Below are 19,685 nucleotides of genomic sequence, written 5' to 3'. Positions count from 1 at the left end.
ATGACCTTTCACTACTTTGTGGCCATTGCTAATCCTCTTAGGAATGCCTCCATTTTAAGTCATCTTAAAACAGCACAAACTGATGCATGAGTCACTGTCAGATGACAATATCAATCCTATAGTGGTAATTCAATGGCTGTCCTGCCACTGCCACATGCTCTGCCACTTCTGTACTCATCATGCTAGGTTGTACCAGCAGACAGAAAAAAAACATTCAAAATATAGTTTCTATCAGCTGCAAGAATTCTTACCTGCCAAGCTGGAGACCTGCGTTCGATTCCCAGAGCCTGCCCGTGCCAAAAAAAAAAAAAAATGTATATATATATGAATATTTATCAACATCCAAATAAATTAATCACGTTCTTGAAGAACATATACTCCCATGGAGCATTCTGACCATGTTTTCCTACCAAATAATCTGCATGCTCTGTCAGATCCTCAAACTAATCAAGTCCAAAAACAAATTGATTTTTTTTCCTTTTTATAAACAATCAGATCCTATTGTTGATGAGTGAAAATATATCTGGTAATGAAAGGAAAGGTGTTTGAGACAGCTTCCCTCATCTGAGGAAACTTGGCTAAGGGCTCCTCTGACCCTTGACTACATGTGTTTCTGTTTAAATTTCTATTTGATCAAAACTGAATTTTCTGACCAACCTTTATGATGCCAACATTCTTCCAGCTAACAAAACATGGTTAACTGATATCACCTTTGGCCTTCCTTTCTAACCTCATCATTCAAAATGGTAGAATATAATATAGATGTAACTTCTTTAATGCCACACTTTATATGCGTCCTTATTTGCTGCTGCCCTTTTTTCTATGTCTTCTGAATCTCTCTCCACTCTAGGTACATTCCTTCAGACTACCTAATGTTCAATTTCTTCTCATATTAATTTAGACTCCACACAAATAACAGATCAATCTTATTATGGAAACACACCATTGATTTAAAAACCCTCAATTACTCCTCTGGCTCTTCAAATTTCAAGCATATTCCATTAAAAATTACAAATATTGGAGAAGATATGGAGAAATATGAACACTCATTCATTGTTGGTAGGAATGTAAAATGGTTCAGCCAATGCAGAAGACAGTTTGGCAGATTCTCAAAAAGCTAAGTACAGAACTACCATATGACTGGGTAATCTCACTACTAGGTATATACTCAAAAGATTTGAAAGCAGGTACTTGAACAGATATCTGCACACTATGTTCATAGCCATATGATTCACATTTGTCAAAATATGAAAGCAGCCCAAGTGTCCATCAACTAATGAAGGAATAAGCAAAATGTGGTAGATACACATAATGGAAAACTAGTCAGGTGTATAAAGGAATGAAGTCCTGATACATGTGACAACATGGATGAATCTTGAAGACATCATGGTGAGAAAAATAAGCCAGACAGAAAAGGACATTGTATATGTGTTATTAGAGTAAAACTTCAAAAACAAAACCACAGGAATGTAAAACACAATTCAATGCAAACCACTCTTTAAACCTAAAACTTCTCTAATACAATGAAAATACTGTACATGACATCATCAAAATGATGGCAAAACAGCTAATGAAGGTGATAGCATCAACATGGTGACATAAACAGCTATTGTAAACCTTTTCTCAGAGATTCAGCATTACAAAATAACAATTCTGAATTGCTTAGAAATCTGGAGGGGGATATGGACTGGAAAAGGACCCTACAAATCCTGAATTGAAGAAGTAGAAGAATATTAGGTAGGAAATTTCTATCTCCAACCTGCCAGTCCTCTCCCCTCCCCCTCACTCAGTCTGACAGTATGGTTCAGGCAGAGAAATAGCAGTAGGGACCCCTCCCAAAGGGACACAGAATATGTATTTTTTCACAGCAGTGGGACAGACCCTCACCTTTCAAGGGAGAGCATGTCAAGGTCCAGATCAGTGAGAAACAAGAGAGTCTGAGAAAAGGTGAACAGAAGCTGTGTTTTCAGCCCTAGGTCCACAAGTTCTCCCCAACCCTTATGACAAATGGCAGCGAGAGACCTGGTCCCTGCCTGGGGAAAGGTTCAAAACTGGGACTGCTACAAATAAAGTAGGGTTCACAGACCCATACTGAGCCAGATTTTGGCCAGCAAAGAGATGGAACAGGAACCCTGCAGTCAGCTGATCCTGGTGCTCCACAAACACAAAACTTTGAGATCAATTAAGTTATTGATCAGTGCCATTTGCTGGGCAGAACAGAAAGTGCAAGAGAATTGAAGGACTTTTTCAGAAAGCAGGTCTAGATCCCTGCACAGGAACCCATCCCTGATTGGGCTGAGAAACACAAACAACCCAACTGTTAAAGCAGTGCCCTAAAACAAACCCAGGACATGTAGGATGGTGAAAAACAGAACATCACTGTGGGACAGACTTGTTTTGCCCACAGACATTACTGTGGTGCCCACTGCCTACCCCCATACCTAAGGCAGGCCACTTCTGGTACATTGGGGAGAGGCGGGGGAAGGGGACATAATGACAGACCCTGCAGAAATAAAGGATGTAATGAGAGGATACTATGAACAACTAACAACCTAGACAACTCAGATGAAATCAACAGCATGGGCAACTGTGTTAGTTAGATTCAGTTGTCAACTTGGCCAGGTGAGCATACCTAGTCTTGTTGCTGCAGACATAAGCCAATGGTACATGAACCTCATCTGTTGCCATTTACATCTGCAGTCAGCTAGGAGGCGTGTCTGCTGCAATGAGTGATGTTTGACTTAATCGGCTGGTGCTTAAATGAGAGAGCGCAATGTATCACAGCTTAAGCAGCTTGGCATTCCTCATCTCAGCACTAGCAGCTCAGCCCAGGCCTTTGGAGATGCAGAAAGAAGTCACCCCGGGGAAAGTTGTTGGAACCCAGGGGCCTGGAGAGAAGACCAGCAGAGACCATCTTGTGCCTTCCACGTAAGAAAGAACCTCAGTGGAAAGTTAGCTGCCTTTCCTCTGAAGAACCAACAAAATAAATTCCCTTTTATTAAAAGCCAATCCTTCTCTGGTGTGTTGCATTCCGGCAGCTAGCAAACCAGAACAGCAACTAACACTGACTCAAGAAAAAATAGACGACCTCACCAAACCAACCACAAGTAAAGAGATAGAATCCATCATCAAAAAACTCCCAAAAAAGAAAAGTCCAGGACCAAATGGCTTCACATGTGAATTCTAACAAGCATTCAAGAAAGAATTAGTACCAATCCTGCTCAAACTCTTCAAAAAAATTGAAGAGGATGGAATCTACTTAATTCATTCTATGGGGCTAACATCACCCTAATACCAAAGCCAGACAAAGACACTACAACAAAAGAAAATTACAGACCAATCTCTTTAATGAATAGAGATGCAAAAATCCTCCACGAAACACTTGCAAATCAAATCCAACAGCACATTAAAAGAATTATACACCATGACCAAGTGGGTTTTATCCTAGGCATGCAAGCATAGGTCAACATAAGAAAATCAGTTAATATACCATATCAATAAGTTAAAAAGGAAAAACCACATAATTTTAATTGATGTAGAAAAGGCATTTGAAAAATTCAGCATACTTTTCTTGATAAAACACTTCAAAGGATAGGAATAGAAGGGAACTTCCTCAACATGTTAAAGAGAATATATGAAAAACCCACAGCTAACATCATCCTCAATGGGAAAAGACTGAAAGCTTTCCCTCTAAGATCAGGAATAAGACAAGGATGTCCATTACCACCATTGTTATTCAACATTATGATGGAAGTTCTAGCTAGAGCAATTAGACAAGAAAAAGAAATAAAAGGCATCCATATTGGAAAGAAAGAAGTAAAATTTTCAATGTTTGCAGATGACATGATCCTATATATAGAAAATCCTGAAAAACCTATAGTAAAGCTATTAGAACTAGTAAACGAGTACAACAAAGTGGCAGGATACAAAAATCAGTTGTGTTTCTATATACCAGCAATGAACAATTGAGAAATGAAGAAAATTTTCCATTTACAATAACAACCAAAAGAATAAAATATTTAGGAATAAATTTAATCAAGGAGGTAAGAGACCTATACATAGAAAACTATAAAACTTTGCTATAAGAAATCAAGGAAGACTTAAATAAATTTAAAGACATACCATGTTCATGGATTAGAAGACTAAATATAGTTAAGATGGCAATTCTGTACAAATTGATTTTAGATCCAATGCAATACCAACTAAAATTCCAACAACTTACTTTACAGAAATAGAAACACCAATAATCAAATTTATTTGGAAGAGTAGGGTAGCTAAAAATATCTTGAGAAAGAAAAGTGAAGTGGGAGGTCTCACACTAGCTGACTTCAAATCATATTACAAAGCTACAGAGGTCAAAACTGCATGGTACAGGCCTAAAGGTAGCTGTGCTAACCAGCGGAATAGAATTGAATGTTCAGAGGTGACCACACATCTATAGGCAATTAATCTTATTTTCTTTTTCTTTCTGCCAAACATCCTTTCATTACATCAGAAGAGCAACACTAGGCATTAGATCTTGCAAAGTATGTTCTGAAGAACTCTAAACACTCTGAAATTAAAAATGCTTAACCACATCTATAGGGATGAACAAAAAAGTTAAATACAAACTTTCATATGCAAAATAGATCATTGTATAACTGGTAACCTCAGAGTCAAGTATTAAACTTCATCACCACTCATGAAGTATTAACTTCATTCCACTTCAGCAAGAGGTGGAGCGGGGGAATGTTAATCCTACTAAGCACAAAACTTAATTTTTACTCTAAAAATAAAAAAAATCTTTGAGGAAAAAATAACTTTAACTTGAATAGTATCTTTTGAAACAAACAGGTCAGGCCAGCCCTTACAATTCTAAGGTTTACATTCAATCAGATCTGGGATGAAAATGAAGATGTGGATTTTACAGTTACTTCAAATCCAGTTTCAAGAATATGTCTCATAATCTCACTTCTAGAAAGGGAAATCTCTTTAGGATGACCATGACACACTTCTGAAGACACCTGGATAGCCACAGTTTCTTGGTCATAGTTCCACATTTCCACAATACTATGCTGTGCTGGTTTGAAAGGATATATGTCCCCTAGAAAAGCCATGTTTTAATCAAAATCCCATTTTGTAAAGGCAGAATAATCCCTATTCCATACTGTATGTTTGACACTGTAATCAGATCATCTCCCTGGAGATGTGATTTAATCAAGAGTGGTTGTTAAACTGGATTAGGTGACAACATGTCTCCACCTATTTGGGTGCATCTTGATTAGTTCTGGAGTCCTATAAAAGAGGAAACATTTTGGAGAAGGAGGAGATTCAGAGAGAGCAGAGCAGATAGACATAGCCACGAGAAGCAGAGTCCACCAGCCAGTGACCTTCTGAGATAAAGAAGGAAAATGTCTCCCAGGGAGTTTCATGAACCAGGAAGCCAGGAGAAGAAACTAGCAGATAATGCTGTGTTCGCCATGTGCCCTTCCGGATGAGAGAGGAACCCTGACCGTGTTCACCATATGCCTTTCCAGATGAAAGAGAAACTCTGACTGTGTCTGCCATGTGCCTTCTCAGTTGAGAGAGAAACCCTGAACTTCATCAGCCTTCTTGAACCAAGGTATCTTTCCCTGGATGCCTTTGATTGGACATTTCTATAGACTTGTTGTAATTGGGACATTTTCTCGGCCTTAGAACTATAAACTAGCAACTTATTAAATTTCCCTTTTTAAAAGCCATTCCATGTCTGGTATATTGCATTCTGGCAGCTAGCAAACTAGAACACATGCCAAAGCTGTAGCGTCAGGCTTCATCTGAAAGGCACTCAGAGCCCTATTCAACAGCATTTTTCCTGGCATTTTCAAGCCTCAGAAAGAAAAAAAAAAGACCTCCAGCTTCAAGTTGGCAATTGTTAGAGAAGTTAGTTAAAGAAGTTAACGAACACTTCCTTTCCCCCATCACTGTGCACCTTCTATATCTTCAGCAGACAGTGGCAGCTTGGTTAACATTCCTTTCAGATGTTCAAACAAGTAATTTAGAGTTTCTGTAAAAGACCAAGGGGAAATGGCCACTGCCCTTTTTGTTTGCAAATGAATAAGGAAATGAATACATATGAATAAACACACAGAGGAGACAATTCATTGAATAAATCTTGAATTTCCCACATTCACAGGGAAAAAAAAATTTTTTTTTAAAGTATAATTTGCATTTGTTCTTATGTGGGTCGACTAGTCCACGGTTCTGAGCAGACACAGCCCTTACAAACAGGGTTGCAAGCAGCCCTCCACACACCAAGTCAGGCTTGGGTGCAGTCAGAGGCCTTCATGCACTTTTGATAGCTCAGTTCCTGTACGAGCACAGAGGTGATGCAGAGACTTTTAACCCACAGTGCACAAGGTATATGGGACTGGCTGTGAAAGAACCACCAACAGCTAAAGGGAACAGGCAAGGCATTCTCACAGCAACGGCTGGTGAAGGATTTCCCATATCATCTTCTTCTGGAAGGGAGGATGGGTGCTGAGTAAACGTAGTGTTTGTCCCTAGAGATATGATTTACAAGTCAACATTCCACAATCAGCTCATTCAGCTTTTGAGGAATATCATGTGGCTTCATGTTGTAGTGGGTCTACTCTCAAGGATTCAAATCTGTATTTCTTTTATTTTTACTTTCATCTTGTAAATACTGAAGGAGAACGTCAGAGATCCTACGGCCCTTTTGTCCCACAGAATCCAGATATTTAATTCACTTTTTTCTTAGCTATCACCACCAAGTTCCAACGTACCTTCCGAGGAATACGCACCAGAATAAACTCCTGTTCAAAGATATTTATCCCTTTGATCCATCTTTTCACTCTTTGGTGACCCCCAGACTTTAACTTAGACTTAAAGAAGGTGCTTGATAGCCTTGCTCTTTATTTCTTCCCACCAGAAGATTCATATAAAAATTAATGACTTGGGCAGTGCAATGGTGGCTCAGTGGCAGAATTCTCGCCTGTCATGCCAGAGACCCGGGTTCAATTCTTGCCTGCCCATGCAAAAAAAAAAAAAAAATTTAATGACTACATCATTGAACGTGATAATTCTTCAAGGTCTAGATATCACTGTGAGTGATTCACAATTTGAAAGCACTATTTAGGATCTTGTTCTGTAGGACATGGCCTAGGGTGTTACTGATTTCTTTTGCCATGTCCTCCGTAAGTTGCCATGTCCATCCTTCTGTCCCTCTGTTTGCCTGGGCAATTTTCCTTTTGTCTCAAGTTTGAAATTTTCCTCCTGAGTAAGCCATTGCTTTCACTGCCCAGGTGGAGTCAGGATGACATTTCTTCCAGATAGGTCAGGTTCCAGCAGGGGTCCCCTCCTACCTTCACTTTCAATTCAATTCTGATTCCAACTGTCTTCTCTGCATCAGAAATTTTCCCCTCTGAACACTGCTTTTCATTTCTCCCTGAACACAGAGGTCCTGTTGTTTCAACAATTCAATATTGTTTTGGAACAAACTGAATTGTTCTGACTCCATGATTCTGATTAAAGACCTCCCAGTCCTCTGGTCTTTAATGTATCCATCTCACTTCTTTGAGAACTACGATGGTTTGAAATTACAGGAGAGACAGAGTTCCCATGACCACCTGCTGCATGAAAGACAAAGTGTAAGAAGAAATGTTTGGGATACATGGGCAAAGTAGATTTAAAACACCTTTCAACTCCATGAATTTGTGGCATTGTGCATTTGTAACAACTGGAGAAAAATGGCAACAAAAGTAGATTAGCTCTGAAAATAAATTAAAGCACCTAAATTTTTCCAGTGAAAATAAATGGTCAATCACAGTGACTTCTGGAAATGAAAGCACTCTGGATATATAAATCTAGCAGCTGGGAAGAAAGCAGTCAGAATGAAAAAACATGGCAATACTGGAATCTGACAAAACAGTGAAGAGTTTGCCCTACTAAGAGAAATTGATACATCACTGTATTACTACCACAGGGATACAGGAATAACAAACCAACCTTCTTAAAATACATTCACAATGCTAAGCATTGATGTAAAAGTCACTTATGGGACTCTATAAATTTCTTCTAACAACTCATAACAGTAGGCATTGTCACCATCTACTTTTCAGAATAGGAATTTGAGGCTCAATAATCTTGTCACAATTCAGGAATAGAGCTAAGATTTGAAGATTTTCTAAATTGTCTATGGATCAAATTTTGACTAAGTCTCCTACTGTTTTCTGAGCTAATGAAATTGACAAGCCTTTCTGACCGGAAACAGGAGGAGGGAGTTGAAGCAGCACAATGAAGCAGCCCCAAGACAGGAAGCCATCCCCCCTCCCTTACCCATGGAATAAAAAGCAGGTATGATACTACAAACGTTTGTCATTATTTATGAAAGAAACTACACCAGTTTTTGCTATTTACTTCACTGTCAATGTTTTTAAGCAACAGTGGTAAAATTTTTATTAAAGACCTAAAACACATGTACAACAACCCCCATGAGGAGGCAACTGAGGGGGGAGAAGGTGAGAAATTGCTCTACGGTCTGAGGTACTACAGTATGAGGCGGCAGGTGCTAGCAGGGAAGGAGGGCAAGTGGGCCCAAACTTTAAGGACTGGGAGAGAGGGAAGGGGAATAAGTCAAACCAGATTTCAACAAAGTTGTGGGTACTTGTGGGCATATAGAAATGTTCATGGTATCTTTTATAACCTTTCTAATATCCATGAGATCAATAGTAATTACCCCTCTTCCAATTCTGATATTAGGAATTTTTGAGTCTGGTCAGAGATTGATCAATTTTATTGAGCTTTTCAAATAAGCTGCTTTTAGCTTTGTTGATTTTCACTATTGTTTTCCTGTTTTTAATTTGATTTTTCCTCCATTTTATATTATTTATTTTCTTGTGCACACCATGGGTTTAGTTAGCTATTCTTTTTCTAGTTTCCTAAAATAGACACAATGTTTATTGATTTTAGATCTTCCATCTTTCCCAATGTATGCACTTAATGCTATAAAATTCCCTCTACACACTATGCTTAGTGTGTCCTAAAGGTTTTGATAAATTTTTTCATTTTCATTTAGTTCAAAATATTTTTAAATGTCTCTTCAGACTTCTTCCTTGACTCATCTATTATTTAAAATTGTGCAGTTTAATCACCAAATATGGAGATTATTTATATTTTTAAATTTGGGGGGTTTTTTGGTATGCTCTATGGCGGGGGTCACATTTCATTCTTTTTTCCTGTGCGTATCCCCTTATTGCAGCACCATTTGCTGAATTTTTTATTGTTGTTCTTTGGTTTTTCATTTGTTTGCTTGTTTGTTTGAGAAGCGCATGTGTCAGGAATCAAGCCTGGGTCTTCCACATAGCAGGCGAGAATTCTGCCACTGAACTACCCTCGCACCTCATGTAAGGTTTGTTTCATGGCCCAGAATGTAGTCTGTCTTGGCGAATCTTCCATGTGAGTTAAGAAGAATGTGCATTCTTCTCTTGTGAGATGGAATATTCCATAAAAGTCAATTGGATCAAGTTGTTTCATGGTCCTGTTCACGTCACCTCTGATCTTTTCTGATGTTCTGCCTTCTTAATCTATCAATTGCTGAAAAGGGGGTGATGAAAACTCTACAATAGTGAACTTGTCTGTTTCTCTACACAGTTCTGTCTGGTTTTGCCTTACATATTTTGATACTCTGTTAGGTACATAAACATTTTGATTGTTAGTTCCTTCTTTATCATTTCCCCTCTTTATCACTCTAAGTTTTCTTGTTCTGAAATCTGCTTCATTGGAAATTAATATAGCTCTTTAAGCTTTCTTTTGATTACTAATTTGGATTCACATGAAACCAGCTACACTCAGACCAACAGCTGCCCAGCCCTTCCATGACAGACAGCACTGAACATGAGACAGCCTTAACTGTATTAGATCCTACACTTTCCAGAACGCCGTCCATCCCAGTTCTCAACTTGGATTTTGAACTGCAGACCTGTTTGAGACCCCATTGTTATAGGAGATATGGTTTACCAAAATCTTTAAGCTGCTTAATAAAATAGAGTCCCATGTTTAAAAACAAAAAAAAAAGATATCAGTTCTTCCTGAATTATCTATAAATTTAACACAAATACTGTCAAAGTCCCAGAAAGCTTTTTTGTAGACAGACAAGCTTTTTCTATATTTATATGGAAAAGTAAAATATTTAGAATATATAAAATAATTTTGAGGGAGAAATTATGTAGGAGGAATAACTCTACCAGATGCTAAAACTTACTATATACCTACAAAAATCAAGATAGTGTGTTATTGGCAGCAGTGAAATGGAACAAAATAGAGAACCCAGAAATAGACTTTCATATAGACAACCAACTAATTGTTGACAAACGCATTAAAGCTATTCAATGGAGGAAGGACAGCCTTTATGACAAATGGTGCTGAAGCAATGGGACTTCCATAGGACAAAAAAGAATTTTAAAAATTGAACTTCTACCTAACCTCACTCTTTATATAAAAACTAACCCAAAGTGGATCACAGACAAGAATTTAAAATACAAAACTATAAAATTTTAGGAAAAAAAAAAAACAGGAGAAAATTCCCAGGACCTAGAAGCTAGGCGAAGAATTTTCAGATTTAACACCACAAAGAATGATCCATAAAAGGAAAATCGATAAACTGGAACAGAGATTTCAAAACTGGAACAGAGATTTCACTGAAGTCATACAGATTGCAATCTAGGACATGAAAAGATGTTTAACATCATTATCTGTTAGAAAAAAATCAAGCTAAAACAACAATGAGAATCTATTGGACATCTGTCAAAAAGACTGAAATAGAAAATAATGATAACATCCTCACATGTTGGTGAGGATGCAGAGAAATTGTATCATTCAAGCGTTGCTGATGGGAATACAAAATGGAACAATAAGTGAGGAAAACAGTTGGGCAGTTTCTTATAAAACTAACCATGCACTTTTCATATGACCCAGAATTATATTTTTGAGCATTTATCCTCAAGAAATAAGAAATTCTGTTTACACAAACACCTGTGTAGGAATGCTCATAACTGCTTTATTCATAACAACAAAAAATTGGAAACAGCCTGTTATAAAACATGTGAATGTCTAAAGAAACTGTGGCACAACTTTACCATGAGAATATTATCCAGAAATGAAATATTGATACTTGTAACAACTTAGGAAAGATCTCAAGGGGATATGCTGAGTGAAATAAAGCTAGACTCTAAAGGTTATATACTGTATGATTCCATTTATATATCCATGAAATAACTTGTAGCATGAAGAATTGATTATTCATTGCCAGGGGTTAAGGATGGGGAAGAGGGAGGTGAATAAGGCCATAAAAGGATAGCACAAGGGAACCACGTAGCAATGGAACAGTTTTGTCACTTAAAATGGTTGTGGTTACACAAATCCATGCATATGGTAAAAGTGCATAGAACTATAAACACACACATAAATGAGGGCATGTAAAATTGTTGAGCTCTAAATAAGATATATGGAGTACACGGATGTCAATTTTCTGGCCTTCATACTGTACTATAATTATGCATATAATTACACAAGAGGTCACTGTCTTAGTCTACCAGGCCTCTATGACAAGCAACACACAATGTGTTGGCTTAAACAATGGGAATTTATTGGCTCATGGTTTTGAGGCTAGAAGAAGTTCAAACTGGAGGAGTCAAAAGGCAAAGTTTTCTCCCTAAGGTCCATAACATTCTGGTGCTGGCTGCCTACAGTCCTTGGAGTTTCTTGGTTTACATCTCTGCCTCATGCCACGTGGCAATGTCCTCTCCTTTCTCCTCCAGGTTCCTTGGACTTCTGGCTTCCAGCTCCTCCCCAGCTTAATCTTTTCATTTCCCATTTTCCTATTTTAAAACCCAACCTCACTCATTTGGGCCACATTTTACCTAAAATAACATCTCCAGGACGTCCTATTTACAATGGGTTCACACCTGCAGAAATGCAGATCAAGAACAAGAACAGTCTAAATTGGGGTACATAATGCAACCCAACAGAGTTTCTATAGTGGAAAATAGGTAAAGAGTACCCAAGACTGCCTTATACATAGTTTTCAACTTTCTGTGTATCTATAATTATTCCAAAAATAGAAAGCTAAATTAAAAATGAAGACAAGGGTGATGCAAGGAAGGATAGCTCAGTGGTAGAATTCTCGCCTGTCATGCAGAAGACCCGGCTTCAATTCCCAGAGCCTGCACTGGCCAAAAAAACCTTCCTTTAAAAAAAAAAAAAAAAAAAAAAAGACAAAAACAAAACAAAACAAAAATGAAGATGACAAAGATATTTTTAAACAAGCAAAAGATGAACAAGAAGAACAAAATGATAGCAAACATATGGAATACTTATATATACCAGACAATTCTAAGTCCTTTATGTATATTAACCCAACACGATCCTCACACAACTCTGTAAGGCTGAAAAAAAATTCCGCATTTTAGAGATGTAAAAAACTTAAAATAGAGAAACATATGAATAATACTCAAATCATAGTTGAAGGACAATTTTCTAAGATTATACAAATGAAAAAGACAAACCAAAAGACAAAGTCATTGAAGTCAGTTTGTAAAAATACTAAGATTAAAGGGCAACCATATTAGACAAATACTTAAATATGAGAGATAAAATACATGTTATCATTGATAAGTAAAAAATAATAGTAGATAACAACATAGATTTTCAAGAGTTAAATGGGCAAAGGCAGAAACAGCCAGAATCATCTAAGAGATATTCTACCCAAGAGCACAGACTTGGAATATCAAACAGAAATAGCTTGTTCCTTTCTCTCCCATTTACCTTAAGCAGAGCTTCCATTTCCTTGTCTCCAACGCATAGCTCATGGATCTGCAATGTGATGAGCACTTGACAAATGGTAACTATTTTTACTTCATAAGATGAAATATGAGTTTCAATAAATGGTCACCTTCTCTCCATGCTGCACAAGCCCTGTGCGTTCTGTGATGCTCCTGTTGACCTATGATCATCCACAAATTTTTTCATGGGAACTGTGAAAAATATATAATAAAATAAATGGTCACTCTCAACAGCAACCCAAAGATACAAATAAAAATTGCAGCACAATATCATTTTTGGCCTACCAAATAGGACAGATATTTAAAGGTGAAAATATTCCATCCCATTGTTAGTGCACTGAGATATATTTTCTCATAAACCACTGACATGAGAGTAAATCATGTATGAGTTCTGAGTGCAGTGTTATAGGATTCACCAAAACCTCCCACTGCAACTCTAGAAAACTATTCTTAAATGAAAGCTGAAAAATCACAGTAAGCTTTATATACAAAGGTGTTCATAGCAGTGTTACAATTATAAAACTAGGAGAAATCCAAATGCCCAATATTGAAAATATTTCTTTGGAATTTTATGCAATCACTAGAAATTACATTTGGAATTAGATTCCTTAAATCATGGGGATATCTTTACATTATAATATGTGGCAAAAATAGCAGATTTCAAGATTGTATTTGTAACTTGATCTCTATTATGAAAATACACATATTTAGAACAAAGATTATATGGCATTACACAAAAAAAGTTGTTAGTGGTTTTCTCCTAACTAGGGTTCTCCCTTATATTTTTGTTGTTTTCCAAGTATCTTACATTGTCTTACATTCTGCATCTTAGATTAAAAGATAACACACAAAAAATTCATTTAGACATCTTCTGATATGTATACTTAAGGAACAAGTAAAATTCCATCTTAAACTTGTAAATGAACAATCAAATGCCCAAAAGAAAGGCTTAAAAGAAGCAGATTTGATTGAACAACTTATGGCAAAACCCGGCAATGAAATACTACATAGATATAGGAAATGATCATGTAGAAATATATATATATATAAATTAGAAATGGACAATAGCAACAATATACTGCTAGGTAAGAAAAGTAGATTATAGAATCTTATATGTAGTATGATTAATACTATATATATGTATGTGTATATACATATCATGTGATCATTTATTTCAGTTAGATATAGTAGTTACAGAGATGCATAAGTATGTAGACATAGATATATAGTTCTAATATCAAAATTTTAGCAATAAATAGCTTGAAGATTACCAGTATATTACTGATTTTTATTCAAAATTTCTGTTTATTCAATAGCAGGAACATTTGTTGAATAAAATAATTAGTTTTTTAAAAAGAAATATGGAATTATATTTCTCACAGAGGAAGCACTAACTTCAAACATACCTTATGTAAGGTGTTGGTTAGAGAAAGCACATGGGAGACAATGTGAGAATCAGGTCTTTATAAGGAATAAGTTCTCCAAGAGTCAAGGGATGTTATCTCAAGAAAAAAGAAAAACACATGGAAGACTGTGGCATGATCTGGATGAGGTAAGGATTGAGCAGCCTGGCATGTCTGAATCTTGCACTTGTAAGATGATATGAGAATTGCAGCTATAGAGGAGTCAGAGTCATGTCACTAAAGGCCTGGAACGCCTTGCTGAGGTGGATCACTGGAGAGCACCACGTGACCCTGAGAATGGAGGAGTCCCCTCCTCAGTGTTCTCCCAGCATACACAACCCCTTCAGAAACCAAGTTAGGTTCATTTACATTCCCTTCATATGTACATACATGTTGATCAGTATATAAAGTATAATATAATATGAATAGTTGCCAAGTCTAGGAATCACTGATTCTCAGAATGTAGCTTATAAGAATGAAGGACCAAAAGAAATGGGGTTTGTAATATAACATGATGTCCAGAGCTTGAGAAACTACATACAGAGTACCTGGACATATTCCTGGAGCAGAATACTCTTCTCATATCACTTTATTCTAATGATTAGGGTAGTGTCATAAAGGATACATGAGTTCTGGAAATCAGTCTGTCTTGCCCCATAATCTATGCAGGAGGTAGCTTCCTCAAATATAGCACTGTTAGGGGTGCATGGGTAGTTTAGAGATTAGAATACCTGCCTTCCATGCAGGAGACCCAGGTTTGATTCGCAGACCATGCATCCAAAAAAAAAAAAATACATACATATATGTATACACAAAATACAAACAGTGGAAGAAGTCAATCTTGTAACCTCTCTGTTGAACCTTCTCCACTGATGGAATGCATTCCTACCACTGTCATAAACTACATCATGGATAGCTACAAATATCTGAATTCTGGGGAAAAAAATATTTAATTGAATTCTGTCCCCATTGAAAGTTATTTCTGCTTCGGAAAAAGTATGTGAACTACCTGCTCTCAGATTGCTTGGCCTTGATCCCATAAATGAGAGGATTCAGCATAGGTAGAACCAGAATGCAGACACTGGCCAACAAGATGTGGATATAAGGTGGGATGTTGTGTTCAAACTGCTGAATAAGGGCAGTGAAGAATGCAGGCCCATAAGAGAGGATGATGATAAAGAAATGGGACACACGTGTTGAGAGCTTTGTGGTAACTATCTTAGAAGGCATGTGGAACACAGCACAGAGAATCAGCACATAGGAAACAAATATTAGCAGAACATCTAAGACTGCTGAGACAACATGACAAAAAGCCCATACCAGATGTTCACCTGAATGTCATTATAAGTATATTTGGCCAATCTAACATGTTCGTATAAGGTGCTTGGAATGATATTATTTCGCAGAAAGTCAGTCTTTTCAGAAGAAATAGTTATGGGAAAACCATTCCATAAATCTCAGAAAGATCTTAATTCCAATTTTCCCAATCAGGGTGTGTACAAGAATGGCAGTGTATCTAAGAGGGTAGCATATGGCAATGTAGTGATCAATCACCATCACCAGCAAGATCCCTAACTCAAAGACAAAGGTGGAATTGATGAGGAATTGCTGAGTGATATGATCCAAAGAGAGCCCCCCAGCATGGAACTAGGAGATGGCCAAAGACTGAGGTACTGTGGACACAGAGAAAATAACATCTCCTCTAGCCAACATGCAGAGGAAGAAGTACATGGGTCCATGGAGACTGTGCCTTGTGAGAATAATGAATGGAAGCAGGCTGTTTTCAAGCAGAACAGTGACATAGGAAATGAAGAAGGGGATGAAAATCCACATGCGGTGGTCCAGTAGGCCAGGGATGCCCAGCAAGTGGAAGACTGTGTGGCTGACCCCTGTGTGGTTTAAGGTAGTCATGTCTGGAGCAGATGACTTGGAACCTCACTTGCTATACCAAGAGACAAAGGAAATTTACCTTTAACATTCTTTCTGAAGTCATCCAGGAGCTGTTGGCATATCCCACACTCTCCATCTTCGAGAGTGCAAATAATTAGAAACATACAAAGTGAATAGGTAGGGAACTTCCAGGGAACGTAGCAGAGTAGGAAGCTCCAGAACCACTTCTTCCCTTAAAATAGCTAGTAAACAGGCAGGAACTGTCTGAAACAACTATTCTGGGGCTCCAGAGGTGAGAAGAACACTGTACAGCATCCAGAGAAGAACAGGAGGAAGAGGCTGATACTATGGTAAATAACTATGAGCAGTTCTTCCCACAACAGCTGCCAGCACACATCCCCTACACTCACAGCCAGCTGGAGTAGGATCCTTTCCTGGTTGGCTGCTTTGGTCAGAAAGGGACAAGAAATTCTGTTCCCCAAGAACGGCAGTGGGTGGAGAATTAGCACCGATCATGGTTTTGATTAATGAATTTGGATTGCTGGGTCCTGACTCTGAGCCACTGCTTCAACCAGTCATGGGCAAAGGTGGCCACAGCCACTGTTTCTACCCTGCTCCAAGAAGAGTGGATGGGTGGAAGTTTAAATACACAGTGCCTTCTTAGGGTTACAGGGAACAGTTTGTTGAAGAGTGCTGTCTGCTGGGAATGGTAGGAAAGCACTGCATCAGAGAGCTGTCAAAAAGGCTTTTGGCATCTTCCCTGACTCCCTCCCCAGGGTACACTGAAGCCGGTCTGCACCCCTTACATAGATCCCTGGCCCTAATTGGCTGGGAAATCCTAATTTGGGAAAGTCCTCTCTGGGGTTACCTTATTCCCAGAATTTACCATCCAGGCAAAAGTAGATAGAGACAACTAAAAAAAAGTGTAAAAAATTATAGAGGAAAACAAAACAAACAGAACAGATCAACATTCACAGAGAAGGAATAGAGGAAAGGAAACATTCTTCTGGGGATGAAACAAATGCACAAACAGTGCAACCTTAAAAATTTTACCACACATCCAGGGGAAGACTCAGACGAAGAGTGGCTGAAAAAAATATGAACAGTTAAACACAGGCTATGCAAAAGGTTAAGAATAAGCTGAACCAAGTATCAAGGAGGAGCCTTAAAACAAAGTAAATCAACACTAAACCCTAGGCAAGCAAGAGAAACTGCCCTTCAGAATAAACTCATCAAGATAATAAGATGCCTAGACATGTGCAAAAAGTTGCAAACTATACTAATAAACAGGAAGATATGGTCCAGTCAAAGGAACAACTTAAAAAGCTGGACAGAGACAAAGAATTTAGAACAACTAATCAAAGAAGTTGAAAAAAAACTCCTAAATCAATTCAAGGAGATGAAGGAAAGTATGGATAAAGAGATAAAGGATATTAGGTAGATACTCTGTGGGCATAAAGAATAATTTGAAAATACATATAGAAACAAAACAGAAATTGTGAGAATAAAAGGCACAGTAGAAGAGGTGAAAAATATAAAAGAGGCATACAATAGCTGATTTGACCAAGCAAAAGAAAGAATCTGTGAGCTAGAAGACAGGAAAAAAAATCTACAGACTGAAGATCAGAGATAGAAAAGAATGGGAAAAACTGAGGAAGCTTTCATAGATTTGAGTGACGGCACAAAGCACACAAACATCATGTCATAGGTAACCCAGAAGGAGAAGAAAAAGGAAAAGATGCAGAAAGAGTATTTGAGAAAATACTAGCTGAAAATTTCTGAACTCTTACAAAATATAGAAATATCCAAGTCCATGAAGTGCAACATACATACTTCAAACTGAATAAATCCTAATAGACCTACTCTGAGATACATATTAATCTGAATGTCAAATATCAAGGATAAAGAGACATTCCTGAAAGCAGCAAGAGAAAAGGAATTCATCACATAAAAGGGAACGGCAATAAGAATGACTACCAATTTCTCATCAGAAACCTTGAAGACAAGAAGACAATAGCATAATATATTTAAATTACTGAAAGAGGAAAACCTGCCAGCCAAGAATTCTTTATACAGCAAAACTTCCCTTCAGTAATGAGGGAGAGTTTAAAATATTCAAAGATAAGCAGAAAATGAGGGATTTTTGCCCTATAATAAATAATAAATGGAGTCGGGCATGTTGAAAAGATGGGAGAGAAAGGCTTGGAGGAGAGTGAATAAATGAAGATTACCAGTAAGAGTAACTAAAAGGATAAAAGGATAAAAAGACAGACAAAAAATAAATATATATGACATAAAATGCAAAATTAAAATGGCTAAAGTACTGTCTTTACAGTAATAAAATTAAATATTAATGGATTAAATTCCCCCAAAAGACACAGATTATTAGAATGCATAAAAATGTATGATCCAACTACTGGCCACCTCCAAGAGAATCACCTTAGACCCAAAGACACAAATAGGCTGAAAGGGAAAGGTTGGAGAACAATATCCCACACAAACAGTAACCAAAAAAGAGCTGAAGTAGCTATACTTATATCAGACAAAAAAATTGTAAATGTAAAACAGTTATAAAAGACAAAGAAGGATACTATACAGTAATAAAAGGGGCAATCCACAAAAAGGAAATAATAATCATAAATATTTATGCACCAGGGTGCCTGAAAGTACATTAGGCAAGCACTAGGAAAACTGAAGGCGGAAAAAGATGTTTCTACAACAATAGTTAGAGATTTCAATATACCACTCTCATCAATAGACAAGAATATCTAGACAGAGGATCATAAGGAAAATGAACTTGAATAACATGATAATTGCACTAAACCTAACAGATACAGTATACTGCATCACAAACAGCAGGATATATGTTCTTCACAAGTGCTCGTGGGTCATTTTCAGGAAAGACCACTTTTTTGGTCACAAAACAGATCTTAATAAAGTAAAAAGACTGAAATAATACAAAGCTCTGTCTCTGACCATAATGTCTGAAGCTGTAAATCAATAACAAACAAAAAACTGGAAAATTCAGAAATATATGAAGGTAAAACAACACACTCTTCAACAATTAGTGGGTCAAAGAAGAAATAGCAAGAGAAATCAGTAAATATATCAAAATGAATGAAAACAAGAACACAACATATCAAAACTTACGGGATGCAGTGAAGGCAGTACTGAGTGGGAAATGTGTAGCCCAAAACACCTACAAATAAAAAGAAGAAATGACTAAAAAGACCTAATCGCACACCTGGAGGAAACAGAGAAAGAGCAGCAAACTAATCCCACAGCAATCATAAGGTAAGAAATAGTAAAGATTAGAGCACAAAATATCAAATTGAAAATTTAAAAAAAGAGAGAGAGAGAATCAACAAAACCAAAAGTTTTTTTTTTTTTTTAGAAGATCGATAAAACTGACAAACCCTTAGCAAGAATGACAAAGAAAAAAGAGAGAAGATACAATTAAATAAAATTAGAGGGTGGGCAAGATACCAGAAATGGAATAGATTTTATAAAGGGAATTTAATACTTTTTAAGTTTACAGTTCTAGTGCTGAGAAAATGTCCAAACTAAGGCACAA

The 19,685-nt window shown here is 37.2% G+C and overlaps 2 pseudogenes; both read right to left on the bottom strand.

Annotated features, from left to right (window-relative positions):
• Positions 1-6,521: 6,521 nt before the first annotated feature.
• LOC143645138 (sentrin-specific protease 2-like) lies at positions 6,522-7,701 on the bottom strand (annotated as a pseudogene).
• Positions 7,702-15,197: 7,496 nt separating this feature from the next.
• On the bottom strand, positions 15,198-16,132 carry LOC143643472 (olfactory receptor 52B4-like; annotated as a pseudogene).
• Between the last annotated feature and the right edge of the window lie 3,553 nt (positions 16,133-19,685).

Source organism: Tamandua tetradactyla, chromosome 8 (genome assembly GCF_023851605.1).
Source record: "Tamandua tetradactyla isolate mTamTet1 chromosome 8, mTamTet1.pri, whole genome shotgun sequence".
Lineage (NCBI taxonomy): Eukaryota > Metazoa > Chordata > Mammalia > Pilosa > Myrmecophagidae > Tamandua > Tamandua tetradactyla.
The sequence above is the reverse complement of the archived record's forward strand: the minus strand, read 5'-3'. Positions and strand labels throughout refer to the sequence as shown.